This window comes from Dendrobates tinctorius, unplaced genomic scaffold (genome assembly GCF_039654945.1).
Source record: "Dendrobates tinctorius isolate UK_male_01 unplaced genomic scaffold, ASM3965494v1 ptg000192l, whole genome shotgun sequence".
NCBI classification, from domain to species: Eukaryota; Metazoa; Chordata; class Amphibia; order Anura; family Dendrobatidae; genus Dendrobates; species Dendrobates tinctorius.
In genome coordinates this window covers 14363611-14379326 of record NW_027361859.1, presented here as the reverse complement: position 1 = coordinate 14379326, position 15716 = coordinate 14363611, and the positions used below count along the sequence as shown (strand labels likewise).

The following is a 15716-nucleotide window of genomic DNA, read 5'->3' as shown; positions in this document are numbered from 1 at the left end:
TAGGACGTCGGGGTACCATCCGCAGACAGAAAGCCTGGTAGAGAGATTCAATAAGACCTTGAAGTCCATGTTGAAGAAGGTCGTGGAGAAGGATGGCCGAGATCGGGATTGCCTCCTGCCATACCTACTGTTCTCCATCAGAGAAGTCCCACAGGCCTCTATGGCATTCTTACCATTCGAGATTTTATATGGACAACTTCTAGATGTTGTAAAGAAGACCTGGGAAGCAGAAGTTACACCCCACCAGAGAATCATTGAGCATGTGGCCCAAATGCGGGACCGGATCGCAAGGATGATGCCAATTCTGAAGGAGAGTCTCCTTCAAGCACAAGAAGCCCAGGCGAGGGTCTACAACTGAGCCGTGAGGCTGAGACAGTTTAGCTCTGGAGACCGGGTTTTGGTATTGATCCCCACCGTGGAAAGTTAGTTCCTGTCCAAGTGGCAAGGGCCATATGAGGTGGTTGAGAAGTTGAGTAACGTCAACTACAAGGTCCACCCACCAGGGAGAAGAAAGCCATACCAAGTGTACCACATCAACCTGCTCAAACCATGGCGAGAAAGGGATCTGGTAGAAGCAACCTATCCTAAAACCAAGGTCGAGGATGTCACAGTGGCAAAGACACTTTCGCCGGCCCAGAAACAACAGTGCCGTGAGCTGCTTCAGCGGAACCAAGACCTGTTTTCGGAGTATCAGGATGTACACAGGTTGTGGAGCACAAAATTCTGACTGAACAGTATGTGAGGGTGAAACAAAGGCTGTATTGGATTCCTGCAGCTCGCTGCAAGGTGATCTCCAAAGAGTTGAAGAGAATGTTTAGCTTGAGCATCATCGAGGAGTTAAAGAGTGGCTGGTCCAGCTCATTTGTCCTTGTGCCGAAGCCGAACGGAGAGTGGCACTTCTGTAATGATTACAGGAAGGTAGATAAGGTATCCAAGTTCGATGCATATCTGATGCCCCGAGTCGATGAGCTTATTGAGAGGCTAGAGTCAGCCAGATACATCACAACCTTGGACAACCTTGCCAGTAACCCTAACGAAAGGGTACTGGCAAATTCTCCTGTCTCCAATTTCCAAGGAGAAGATGGCCTTCTCTACAACTGACGGGTGCTTTCAGTATACCCAGATGCCATTCGATCTACAAAGAGCCCCAGCTACCTTTCAGAGGGCTATGGACTGGATACTATTCCCTCACAAGAAGTATGCGACAGCTTACTTTGCCGACATTGTAATCTTCAGTATGGATTGGGGAAGTGACCTGCAGAAGGTCCAGGCAGTACTGGATGCATTAAGGAAGGCAGGGTTTACTATAAACCCAAAGTGTGCTCTCGGGAAAGGAGAGGCAAAGTACTTGGGCTACATCGTTGGAAGAGGCGAGATAAAGCCACAAATAGACAAAGTGGAGGCAATCCAAAAGTGTCCACAGCCGATTTCCAAGCAACAGGTTAGGACGTTTCTGGGAATTGTTGGATATTATCGGCGATTTATTCCAAATTTCACCATGAAAACAGCACCCCTGACGTATCTGCTCAAGGGCACTAGGACATCGATGGTCAGGTGGTCCTCTGAAGCAGAGTTGGCATTCCAGGAGTTGAAGCTCGCCCTGTGCAGACAGGCGGTCTTGGTCGCACCGTATTTCACTAAGGAGTTTGTGCTCCAGACGGATGCCACTGACATCAGGGTGGGAGCCGTGTTGTCCCAGGAAATAGATAGGTATAGGATTGGATGTTCGTCCCTTAGTAGGTAGCTCTCCTCCTGTGAGAAAAACTATGGCATCATTGAAAAAGAATGCTTGGCCATAAAGGTAGTACCTGCTAGGCCGTAAGTTCAGGCTAGTATCAGATCATGCGCCCCTGAGATGGATGAGGGAAAGGAAGGGGAAGAATGCAGGGTGACTAGATTGTTTTTAGCACTCCAGGATTTCAATTTTCATGTGGAGCACAGGTCAGCGAAGTTGCATGGAAACGCAGATGCCCTGTCGGAAGTCCCCTGCTTAGCCAGTGATGGTGCCAAAATCCCCGGCTTTGGGCAGGGGGGATATGAGACAAAGTCACTGGTAAAGTAATGGAAGGGAGATGTGTGTCACTGCACTTAATGGCGGCAGTGATGTAAAACTAGAATATTTTCTTCCAGCACACTACGTGTTGTGAGGGTAAAGTTAAAGTTTCATGCATGGGCTGGTTTTATGTGGGCATCTATAGAGTGGGTGGGAAGATGCTACTGACAGGTCCTGTGTGATATCAAAATCGTGTGGCCAGTCACATGATCGATAGGAGTCACATGGTCTAAGGTTTAAGTGGCGGGCTTTGCAAGACAGCCGTGTGCAATGTACCTGCAGAGGAAACACGCCAGGAAAGTGTTTGTGCCCGTGTGGCATGTTATGGACCTGTACCGTAAACACTATACCTATGAGCGGACTGAACCAGCTGGAAAAGGACTGCGTTTTCTTCCTCTTATTTTGTTTTGCCCAGAGGGCCGCGTTTATTTTTCCCTGCTTGGTTAATGCTGCATCAATAAACCAAGAACGTTCTTAAAGAGACAGTGTCTGTTAATACCTTTGTGTCCAGCCGATTGAGACGCAGTACCACATAGGGTATTGTCGGATTCAATAAAAGTTGTAAAATAATTTGTGAGGTCCATTTGCTATTCCCCTTTGGGAAAGTGAAAAATTGGGGCTTATATTTTGTGAAGAATTCCAAAATTATCACCACACAAAGTGAAACACGTCAGATATGAAAAAGTCCTGATTACGAGCACAAAACTGGCTGCGTTAAGTAATTATCAGAGTATTTTGGGAACTAACTACTGTAATCAAAAACTGAGTATAGACAATAACACATCTACTGAAATGATCAAATAAAACAATCTTCATCAGTAAGAAATGAGTAACTAGTGGTGAAACCTCTCTGGGGTAATTACAGTATGTGGCTCGGTGGCTCTCGGTAATCTAAACTATCGGAAGGGCCAATATTTGATGAGTTTCTAGAATAAATATTACATTATCAAAGATAAGAATAAAGAAAGTATTAGTGCTCTCCATTTCAGGAGAAATTGTGCAGTAAGCTGAATTCCTTTAGATCAAAAACAGATTGTAATTGATGAGGTGGCGTGAATCCATGAAACCAGGGCTGGAGCCATGTCAACACATCTCCTGAAGGCGTGACTAAATGTATTTTACAGCCATCAGCCAAACACAGCTTAGAGATACAGGTGCTTCTCACAAAATTAGAGTATCACCAAAAAAGTTAATTTATTTCAGTTCTTCAATACAAAAAGTGAAACTCATATATTATATAGTCATTACAAACAGAGTGATCTATTTCAAGTGTTTATTTCTGCTAATGTTGATGATTATGGTTTACATCCAATGAAAACCCAAAAGTCATTAAAGTAAATTCTAATTTTGTGAGAAGCAACTGTATATCATGGCACAAGATTAAAATGATAAAGGGAAACTGTTGTTATTGTACAGAAATACACACTAGCCCTTAGTGCACATTTAATGTCGATCTCATAAAAGCAAAGTTTGGCCAGAAAGACTGGACCTGGTCTAGGACAGGGACATCTCTCTGGTGTTGTCCTCTTACTCGATAGAACTGGAGGAAACGCAAACAGGGACTGAATTTATTCTTTACATACAGATAATTATAGGCCATGTGTATTTAGTCCTGTCTATTACCTGGTGATGTGAGGGGCTGGGGAACCTCCATCATGACGTCCTTGTACAGATCTTTATGTCCTTCTAAATACTCCCACTCCTCCATGGAGAAATAGACAGCGACATCCTGACACCTTATAGGAACCTGACAAATACAAGGATACCGTCATCCCCCGATCCCTTCATAGTGTTATGGTAGAATGTCCCAGCATTCCCAGCAGTGTCACCTCTCCAGTCAGCAGCTCAATCATCTTGTAGATGAGTTCTAGGATCTTCTGGACATTGAGGTCCTCATGTATCTGGGGGTGAGGTGAAGGCCCTGTGATTGGACTTGGAGGTCTTCCCCATTCCTCACACACAGGGTCCTGACAGGGCTCACTAGAGGTCTTCTTCACTACTGTGTAATCCTGGTTGAGGAGAGACACATTAATAAATCTCACTATAGACATTTCCAGAGTCCTCACCTCTCCAGTTCTGTCCATCTGTTATTCCCATAGATAAGAATGATGTAATGTGACGTCATCAGAATCTCCCACCTCTCCAGTAAGCCGGAAGAGGATCTCTAGGGTGAGGTGTAATATCCTCTCCGCCATCTTGTCTCTGTCCATATCCAAAAAATGGGTAATTCAGAAAAAATGTCTGATATAGAAGATCTTCACTTAGAGGATCCGATATTGTAGAGACCTGAATGAGGAGATGAGCCGATGTAACATCATAAAAATCCTGAGTAATAAGACAATTACTGGAGATAATAAAGGAAACATATCAGGAGATAGAACGTGTAGATGTTGTATTCTCTAGTCTTGTATGGACTGGAACATAAGTTGAATTGCTGACTATGACACTATGACATCTCCTCCATGCTCCCAATCACTGACTATGTTACTCACTGCTTCAGCAACTGATTGGCTGAAGGAATTTTGTTGGGATTGACCAAGAAATACAGAGACTGGTGGGGACCCAAGCACCAATGATATTTTTCTCAATTTACAACATTCCCCTTTATCCCCCTGACATCTAATAAAACCTATGTATTTTAGGCCACAGACAACAAGCAGTTTCTTCCTCGGAGTCGGCAGCTGAATACGTTTCTCATAGACTCATCTTCCATAACGCTAATTCTCGTCTCATTTACTGACACTGGAATCGGCATTAGCAATACTGCAGGAGATATTCATTACACGGGACATGAAAAATAACTACTTCATGATGAGGACGACATCTTCATCTTCTACTACGGCTCTAGACACATATTTGTCCAGAGTCCGACACTGACTCCATCACCACTGGCCATCTATATGAATGTTTCCCGACAATACTGTGTGTGGGGGGATAACAGTACTATGAGAGTAAGGCTGGTTTCACACTTGCATTTTATCGCGCAGCGCATTGTACGCTATCGGTCGCACGCGCATTTGTCACCTATCTTTAAAATGGCGTGCGCAGTGTCTAGCGATTGCACGCAGGCCTCAGTGTTTCAGTGCGCTGCGCATTTTCCATTTCTGCGATCAGACGCTACATGTTGCATTTTTTCGTCCGCCCAATGTCGTAAAAAATGCACATGCACGCGTCAGCGCACGCAATGCGCAAAAAAATAGTATTACAGTCTATAGCGCGCATGTCAGCGCTTTGGGAGCGCGTGCGATTTCAGAGTAAACAATGTCTAGACACTGTGTAAATCCAGCCCCTCAACAAGAAACATTGTTTTGGAGCATGGGAGATAAAAGAAGGGCTTTGTAGTGCCACATCATCACTCTCCAGACATACTGCAAGAAGAAAAGACACCCACCCAGCCAGAGATCATATTTGGGATCACAGCAGCTTTTATGTGAGTATAATTTTTCTGTGAGCCTGTGCTTTCAAATATATAAACTGTGTTCCAAATTATTATGCAAAAAGAGTTTAGGAGTGATAAGGTTAGAATTTTTTTGTTTGTCATTTAAACTCATTGATGGTGATGTGTGTCAGGGCTCTTTATATCACTGAAAGCAATTGCAGATACCTGTGCAAATTAGTTTGGCAGGTGTGTCCAAATAAAGGCAAGACTACTTAAGAAGGCTGTTCCACATTATTAAGCAGCCTACATTTTTTGCCAAAATGGGAAAGAAAAAGGATGTGTCGGCTGCTGAGAAGCAACAAATTGTGGAGTATTTAGGTCAAGGCATGACTACAATCAATATTGCCAAGACACTTCATCGTGATCATCGCACAATCAAGAAGTATGTAGCTGATTCCCAGCACACACGTGTGCGTGCTGATAAGGAAAAATTGAGGACTCTTTCCAACAGGCAATTGCGTCAGGTTAAAAGAGCAGCTGCAAAAATGCCTTGTCATAGCAGCAGACAAGCTTTTGAAGCTGCTGGTGCCTCCAACGTCCCCCAAACAACAAGATGCAGGGTCCTTCAGAGGTTTGCAGCTGTGCGTAAGCCATCCTGTCAACCACCTCTATCCACTGCACACAAGCAGAAACGGCTCCAGTGGGCCAAACGATACATGAAGACTGACTTCCAAACTGTTTTGTTCACCGATGAGTGCCGTGCAACGCTCGATGGTCCAGATGGATGGAGTGGAGGATGGCTGGTTGATGGACACCCCATGAAAACACGGCTAAGGCGCCAACAAGGAGGTGGAGTAATGTTTTGGGCTGAAATCATGGGGAGAGAGATTGTCGGCCCCTTTAGGATCCCTGAAGGGGTAAAGATGAACTCCATAATCTATGTGGAGTTTCTAAAACAGCACTTCCTGCCATGGTTCAAGAGGAAGAACCGTGCTTTCCGCAGCAAGATCATTTTCATGCATGATAATGCACCGTCTCATGCTGCAAATAACACATCTGCATCTCTGGCTGCTATGGGCATAAAAGAGGACAAACTTATGGTGTGGCCACCATCTTCCCCTGACCTCAACCTCATTGAGAACCTCTGGAGCATCATCAAAAGGAATGTCTATGATGGCAGGAGGCAGTTCACATCTAAGCAACAGCTCTGGGAGGGTATTCTGTCCACATGCAAAACAATTGAAGCACAAACCATCCAAAAACTGACAAATTCAATGGACGAGAGAGTTCAGAAGCTTCTTTCCAACAAGGGGTCCTATGTGCAAATGTAACATCACCTAGAATAAAGTTTTGACTTGAAAACTGTTTGATTTCATTTTGTAATAAGCTGATAATGCTTATAATTTCACAATTGACCATTTTTTTGTTCAACATAAAAATAAAAAGTTTGAAAACTCTGCTGTGCATAATAATTTGGAACATGCATTTTGAGTGTTTATTACTTTTAAAAATATACTGTTTTCATAGGCAGTTTGTTCAAAAACATTGCAATTATACTAGAATAGTAGATGACTGGAAAATAACAATGACTGCAATTCATATAGTTAATTTAGAGAAAATATGAGGAAATATTTTTTGCATAATAATTTGGAACACAGTGTAATGTGTACTAATGTTTTATTTTTTTGCTTTTGATAGAATGTCTTCTGGATCCGAATACTCACCACCACCGGAAGAATTGGCAGACGCAGAGCGTGAGGTGAGTAGTTTGCTGCCTTTGTGAAGTATACCTGCCTGTCCAAATGTTTAATTATCTCTTTTCTTTTACAGACCTCAGAATCGGACCAGCCAAGTGAGGGTGACCAGCCGGAGCAGCGTACACAAAGCACGGCGGGAAGGAGACGCACAGTAGGAATGTTTTTTCCTTTTTTTTTTAATTTTAAAAAATATTTTGGATTCTGTTTTTTCTGTCCTGCTTTTCTCCCCTTTTTTTTTCTTCTATATCACTCGCCATAAATGCAAAGATTCTAAATGTATTTCTTTTCTAGGTTCCACAACGGGATGAGGACGTCTATCTCGACAATGAGCAACTCATCAGCCTTGTCCAGGAGCGTGTGCCGTTGTGGGACAGCCGTGACCAGCAGTACAAGGACATTGTGGTGACCCGGCGGCTATGGAATGAAGTGGCTGCAGCAATGATGGAGGGCTGGGACAGTGCCTCTGCAACTGTCAAAAAGGCATTCAGTAAGTATTTCTATGGTGTGTGATGCTGCATTGACTCTTGATCCTGAGACCAGGTTCAATAGTGTACGCATTGTGTATTGTCATGCTGTATATTTTTTATGGTTCACTCTTGATCCTGATGCTACATGTGTGTTTACTGCAAGAGATCTTCTTGCAGTAAACACAAGTGTCCTCTGGTTCAATAGTGAATGCATTTTTATTTGAATTATTGGGGATTCAGCATTGATGACAACTTAACTCAGGTGTGTGTGGTAATTGTGGTACAACCTAATTTTTTTTTTCTTTTCCATTGTTTCAACAGTGAACAAAGTCCGCACACGTTGGCGCTCGATGAAGGACCGTTTCAACACTGATGTTCGTGCTGAGGGACAGGTTCGCAGTGGCTCTTCTGCAAGGACAAGAACCAAGTACCGCTATCATCGCGCCTTGGAATTCTTACGACCAGTACTTGCCACCAGAGCTTAAGTATTTTTTTTTTTGGATTAACCCTAATTTATATTACACAGCTGATCCGTCTTGTTAATGCTGGATACTAATGTTTACCTTTTTTTCCACAGCACCTGGAGCAGCACCCTGCAACCTGCCCCGGGAGCGGTTCTTCATCGATCGACCTCGGACCCGTCCCAGCCATCCGACAGCCAGGAAGCAAGTTGCAGGTCAGCAACACAGACAGCTGGTGACCAGGAAGCTGGTCAATCAGGTGTTCCCCTGTCCCAGGTCTCTGCCACTGGTTATGCGGGCACTAACCGCCAGCGGCAGAGGGCCTTGGACAGGCTTGTCTTGCCCGAGTTCATGTACTTGAGCGAGGTCTTTCATGCCAGTCTCAAGACGCTGACCGAAAGAGTGGAAAGTGGATTTTCTCTAATGGAACGTGGTTTTAACTACATGGAACACCTCTTTCACTCTTCCGCACAGCGCCTTGACCGGCTGGAGGCCGACCTCAATAGACCAGCCCACCATTTCTTTAGTAAAATTGAACGGGGCATGGTGGATCACCTTAGTCCTGAGCAACAGCTGACTGTTACACACCTGCAACACTGCTTACTTGCAGGCTATGCAGCAGAATCAGTACGTGCAGCAGTCAGTGTTGTCATTCCCACCTGTGCCACCACTGACTCGCTTCACCACAGTACCGACTTCTGCTGCATATCACTGAACAGCCACCTGCATTCCTAGCCAAGCCGGGCACCACTAAAAAAAAAAGAAAAGAAGCCAGCGCTGCTTAAGGTTAGAACGCATAACATAAAGTGCATATGCACATAATATCTAACTGTATTCAAAATGAGATATTTGGCAAAAAAATTGATCAATTCAATTGAGCCACCCCGCCGCGCCAAGGCAATCTCATGTGGGGGGTCCTACTCTACGTTTTTAATAAACACTGTGCCATTACGGCCTCCTAGATACATTAAAAGCAAGACCACTTTAAGTGCAATCCGTACCTGAGCATTTCTGGATCGCTCCCATGAAGCCAGAAAAAGCAAGTGCGGATGAAGGCCAACCAGGTCTGAATGCAGACATGTCAGGTTTAGCCTCCACACATTGCCTGACCAGCAAACATAGATGAAGGGCAATGCAGGTTCAGACACAGGTGCACAATTAAATAAAGCTTGGGGCAGGGCGGGGCTGCTGTGTGTGTGCACAGCAGCCTAGATCCATCACAGTGAACACAGAAAAAATGGCGAACATAACCCAGCGCGCACGGCAAAAGTGGTGGTCAGCCACAAACCAACATGCAAAAAAAGAAACCACACCAATGTCGAGTGCTGCTGGACACTCCACCCCCGCCGCCACCACCGTGTCATGTGCTGCTCCTATCTGGAGCACCAGTACTGCCACCGTTACCACATCTTGGCGCACCTCCAGCGCTAAATCTCGTTGGACCACCACCTCTTCACCTGTTCGCACAGAAAGAACATCATCTCCGGATCGGAGCACCGACACTTCTCCAATGTATGAGAGCACCACCACAACTCCGCACCATACAAGGAGCACCCCAACCACCACTCTTCAGAGGACCACCACCACATCTCCTCATAGGAGCACCGCGACCACTACTCTGCAGAGGATCACCGCCAACACTTCGCCTCCTCATCGCACCACCACAACTCCACATCAGAGGAGCACCGCCACCACTTCACCGCCCACACTTCTCCCACCAGAAGCACCGGGCATAATTCACCTTCCATGAGCACCGACACCACCATTTCACATTCAAGGAGCACCGCCAGCGCCACCACCGAGCACCCTAGGGGAGACCCTCATTCTGGGTTTTTTTTTCAAATCGTCCACGGACCAACAGCTCTAGGCGGTCAAGTCATGGAAGGCGGTCACACGGTGGTAGTCGGTCCAGGCAGGTGACTCCTGCCCCAAAGAAGAAAAAGCAAAAGACTTTCTTACTCAATCCCCCCTCTCCTTCCAATGTTTCACAACCTTCCTCCTTTATCATGCCTGACCTTCCTTCCCCCAGTAATTTAGTAGCACCTTCACCTAGAACCCCTTACTCAGTTTCCAGCCGTTCCTCCTTTCTCCACACCCCCAAAGTATCCAACACTTCGCCCAAACATCCTTCTAATAAGTGAAAAGAAAATTTAAAAAAATAAATATTGAATATTTTGTGTTCAAATAATGTTTGGTTAGGCTATGTGCCCACGCTAGCGTTTTTAAACGCTCAGGAAAAGGATCCCCTTTCCCAGAAAACGCGCGTCTTTTCCGCGCGTTTCTTGACGCGTTTTTTGACACACGATTTGTGGGAACATTGGGGATGGCTAAAAACGCTGAGCAATGCGGGAATTAATGAGCATGCTGCGTTTTTAGCCGCTAAGCGATTCCTGAGCGGTTAAAACGCATGCATTGGCACAAAAAGCCAAAAAGGCATGCTAATTAATTTGATGCATCTTTTAAGCATTTCTGCAGCGTCTGATCCGGCACAAACGCTGCGGAAACGCTTAACAAAACGCATCGTAGGCACACAGCCTTAATGTGTCTTTCGCGGCCTAAACACACTGCACCGTACACTTTTCTTTTTTGTGAACACATAGCTCCAGAAATGACACGTTTCCTGTGTCAATCTTGGAGATATGTATTTGCAAACAAGAAAAATCTATATGACGTGCATTTTTTACATGCCCTCCGTGTCTTTGCTGTGGTAAGACGTAATAGAGGATGGTGTTGATTGCAAGGCCTATCTATTGTTACCTTGATTAGTATCCTTATCAGTTAATCTACTATGGTGTTTAACATCATTTAACTGTTTGGAATACAATCCACGGTTATTATAGACTAGATTATGGCCCGATGCTGTCGCATCAGGAGGATGCGATAGCATCACACCTCTTGCCATGTTAACCCTCAACACACACACTCCTCTCACCTTTCACCATCTCCACTCACTCTTTCACTCCACATACGACCCCTTCTCTCACTCCGTCTCTCATACTCACGCCGTCATCGCTGCTGCTCCACGATCCCCGACATCTTCCGCCGGCGCCATCCTGGATCCAGACATCGTCCACGCCGGCGACATGTTCTTGCGGCGACGCCATCTTGAGTATCGTGAAATCCCGCGATACTCAAGATGGCATCACCGGAAGAACATGTCACCGGCGTGGACGACGTCGGGATCCAAAATGACGTCGGCGAAATCTCGCGAGTTTTCGCCGATGCCATTTTGGATCCCGACGTCCTCCACGCCGGCGACATGTTCTTGCGGCGACGCCATCTTGAGTATCGTGGGATTTCACCGATCCAAATTGGCGTCGCCGCAAGAACATGTCGCTGGCGTGGAGGACGTTTGGATCCAGGATGGCGCCGGCGGAAGATGTCGGGGATCGTGGATCAGCGGCGATGACGGCGTGAGTATGAGAGACGGAGTGAGAGAAAGGGTTGTATGTGGAGTGAAAGAGTGAGTGGAGATGGTGAAAGGTGAGAGGAGTGTGTGTGTTGAGGAGGAGTGGTGTGTTGAGGGTTAACATGGAAAGAGGTGTGCGGTGACGTCACCGGTTACAACTGGACAGAAGTTGTTACAACCGGAAGCTGCTTAGGGCATTTATTACTATAGATAGACCTTCTAAATAACCTCATCCTCTATTTAATGTGTGTTTACAAACAGGAGATGATGTAGAAAATACTCGTCATATGGTAATGAACCTGGCGTTGTACAATACTTTGAAATTTGAAGAAAAAACAATACAGGTATAAACACAGGGTTTTTATTAACATACACAACACAAACAAATTTACACCATTTGCTCTTGCCATTCCACCCGTCCTACATCAGAGGTGAAGTAGGCAGCAAATTGGTCCCTCATTTGCCCTACTTCAACGAATGACCGTAGAGGGTGCTGATTAAATTCAGGCAAGGGGTTAGGTGAGGAATCATCTAGTTCAAAATTAGGGTGCTCTCTATCCATCACAAAATTGTGAGGAACAACACAGGCCTTCACCACCTCATCCACAGTTTCTAGTTTACGATTAATGGCTGTGAAGAGAATTCGCCATCTGGACACTAGTATACCAAAGACACATTCTACAGTTCTTCTGGCCCTGGTCAACCTGTAATTAAAAGTTCTTTTTGTGTGGTCCAAGTCATGGCTGGAGTAGGGTTTGAGCAGGTGTTGGCACATCTGGAATGCCTCATCCCCAACCATTACAAAGGGCTGTGGCGGACCTTCGGTGTTGGGAAGAGGCCGTGGCATGGGGAAATTGAACTGGTTGCCATACAACCTCCATCCCATGTCTGAGTTCTTAAAAGCCCGCGAGTTATTCCCATGGCCAAATGCCCCAATGTCCACTGCAACAAACTTACAGTCTGCATCAGAAATGGTCATTAGTACTGTAGAGAAGAACTTTTTATAGTTGTAGTACTCTGATCCAGTGCTCTTGGGTTTTATAATCCTGATGTGTTTCCCATCCACTGCACCCAAACAATTAGGGAAATTGCACTGTCCAGAATCTTTCTGCATTTTCAATCCACTTTTCCATGGTGGGCAGGGGCATAAATTCTGGAAGAGAACGTCCCACAAAGCCCGGCAGGTGTATGCAACTATTCCAGACAAGGTGGGTATTCCAAGACGGAACTGGAAGTGCAGAGAAGAGAGGGTCTCTCCAGTAGCCAGGAATCTGGGACACAAAGAAACAACAAGAATTTATATTTGTATATAGGGATTTTTAACACATCAAAAAAAAAACATAAAAAGGGGCACACCAATAAATAAATATGCATCCTTTTCTTTAAAAAATGGCCTCAAAACAATGCAGCATACTTTTGTTAAGTACATGGCAGATCAAGAAATCTGCCAGAATATACTAGTACATCAAAGAACCAATACTATCATGCAGTCAGTGGTTACGTACCGTAATGTGACCAGGAGCCGTTCCTTGGGAGGAATCACATGACGGAGCTGTGTGTCCTGTCTACGGATGACATCTTGTACACGACCAAGTAAATACATGAAGCTTTGTTGGGACATCCGAGTGTAATCCGTAAATGTATCCGGGTTTGCCAGGAGCTCGCTGTAGAGGGTGTGGTACGCTCCACGGCTCTCCTGGAGTTCAACAATAGGATGAATCCACAAACGCCGCTGCTGCCGTCTTCGCTGTCTCTCTCTCCCTTTGTTCATGGCAAGCAACAGCGTATCTGGGTCTAGATAAGGAATTCCAATAACACGCCCACTGCTGTCCAATTGGTGGAGTATGAGTCACTAATTGGTCAATGATTTTTAATCCTGTGATTGTGACATTATGCGCAATAATCACGCAAACGCATGCAAAACGCTTACAAACGCATATAATCGCTGCGTTTTTTTGGCTTACCGCGCACGATTATGTTACAAAAAACCGCTGCGTTTACAAGCGTTTGTAAGCGGTTTTAATGCGTTTGATGTGCGCTCAAAACGCAGCGCAAAAAAACGCTAGTGTGAAACTAGCCTAAGGCTGGTTTCACATTAGCGCATTTTATGCGCGCGCACGGCCGGGGGTAGCTCCGCCCCCGAGCCGGCTCTCTGCCCGGCGTGCCCGCCCCTTCCTTGTAGCGCCGCCTCCTAGCGGACAGCGGCGCCTGCGATCGGCGCACCCTATCTTTAGCATAGGGTGCGCCGATCGTGCGCAGGTCGTGCGCTAGTTGCGCTTTGACCTGCGCTGCGCACTTATGACGGTGCGCCGTGCGCGCCAAAATCGAACTTTTCGGATTTTGGCGCGCACGGCGCACCGTCATAGGTGCGCAGCGCAGGTCAAAGCGCAACTAGCGCACGACCTGCGCACGATCGGCGCACCCTATGCTAAAGATGGGGTGCGCCGATCGCAGGCGCCGCTGTCCGCTAGGAGGCGGCGCTACAAGGAAGGGGCGGGCACGCCGGGCAGAGAGCCGGCTCGGGGGCGGAGCTACCCCCGGCCGTGCGCGCGCTGAAAAAGCGCTAGTGTGAAACCGGCCTAATACACGTTTCCTTGGTTCCCGTCTTTCATAGTTGGGTTTTTTGTTTCTATCAGCAGAAAAGGAACAAAACCATTGTGATTCTTATAAGGAGACAACACAAAACACCCTAAATATAACATTTCTGTACCAACCCCACAATCTGTGACTCTTCAGGGTAAATCGCTCTCTCACCATTGGATTAGAGCTGATACTATGGAGCTAAAGTGACTAAACAGACTTTCTGTCCCCTCCATAAAAGGGCACTTTCCCGTGTTTGTCAGAACTGTCCGAGGATTATTAGAGGGGATAGTTTCCCCCAATTAGAAGGGACACCTGTGGATATTGGGGTCTTTACCTGCTACAGTCCTGGTGTGGAGCCTCCACCCGCAGAGCCGCACTCCACACATATGGCTGCTCTGTGCGCACAGGACCTGTGATGAGGTCACAGGAGGGGAGGAGTCAGGGGTCACATGATCAGGGCCTCAGTGTATGCAGGACTCTGCTGTGCTGGTTGTCATGGTGCTGGATGAGGGGAAGTTTATGTGTGGGGTCAGGAGGGGTTTACAGGGTGGATGTAGCAGAGCCTTGTGTGTACGAGGTGTACGGAGCAGAGCCGTGTGTGTACGAGGTGTACGGAGCGGAGCCGTGTGTGTACGAGGTGTACGGAGGGGAGCCGTGTGTGTACGAGGTGTACGGAGCGGAGCCGTGTGTGTACGAGGTGTACGGAGCGGAGCCGTGTGTGTACGAGGTGTACGGAGCGGAGCCGTGTGTGTACGAGGTGTACGGAGCGGAGCCGTGTGTGTACGAGGTGTACGGAGCGGAGCCCTGTGTGTACGAGGTGTACGGAGCGGAGCCCTGTGTGTACGAGGTGTACGGAGCGGAGCCCTGTGTGTACGAGGTGTACGGAGCGGAGCCCTGTGTGTACGAGGTGTACGGAGCGGAGCCGTGTGTACGAGGTTTACGGAGCAGAGCCGTTTGTGTACGAGGTGTACGGAGCGGAGCCCTGTGTGTACGAGGTGTACGGAGCGGAGCCGTGTGTGTACGAGGTGTACGGAGCGGAGCCGTGTGTGTACGAGGTGTACGGAGCGGAGCCGTGTGTGTACGAGGTGTACGGAGCGGAGCCCTGTGTGTACGAGGTGTACGGAGCGGAGCCCTGTGTGTACGAGGTGTACGGAGCGGAGCCCTGTGTGTACGAGGTGTACGGAGCGGAGCCCTGTGTGTACGAGGTGTACGGAGCGGAGCCCTGTGTGTACGAGGTTTACGGAGCGGAGCCGTGTGTGTACGAGGTGTACGGAGCGGAGCCCTGTGTGTACGAGGTGTACGGAGCGGAGCCGTGTGTGTACGAGGTGTACAGAGCGGAGCCCTGTGTGTACGAGGTGTACGGAGCAGAGCCGTGTGTGTACGAGGTGTACGGAGCGGAGCCGTGTGTGTACGAGGTGTACGGAGCGGAGCCGTGTGTGTACGAGGTGTACGGAGCGGAGCCCTGTGTGTACGAGGTGTACGGAGCAGAGCCGTGTGTGTACGAGGTGTACGGAGCGGAGCCGTGTGTGTACGAGGTGTACGGAGGGGAGCCGTGTGTGTACGAGGTGTACGGAGCGGAGCCGTGTGTGTACGAGGTGTACGGAGCG

At 47.2% G+C, this 15716-nt stretch overlaps 1 protein-coding gene and 1 pseudogene across 1 annotated transcript in view; both read right to left on the bottom strand.

The window, feature by feature from the left end:
- Nucleotides 1–4603, bottom strand: part of LOC141055912 (uncharacterized) — a 31062-nt pseudogene extending 26459 nt beyond the window's left edge.
- LOC141055913 (uncharacterized) overlaps nucleotides 1–14509 on the bottom strand; it is a 430701-nt gene extending 416192 nt beyond the window's left edge. The window contains exon 1 of the mRNA XM_073552626.1: nucleotides 14444–14509. The gene's annotated coding sequence lies outside the window, so the exon portion shown is untranslated. The remainder of the gene's footprint in view (nucleotides 1–14443) is intronic.
- Nucleotides 14510–15716: the final 1207 nt, after the last annotated feature.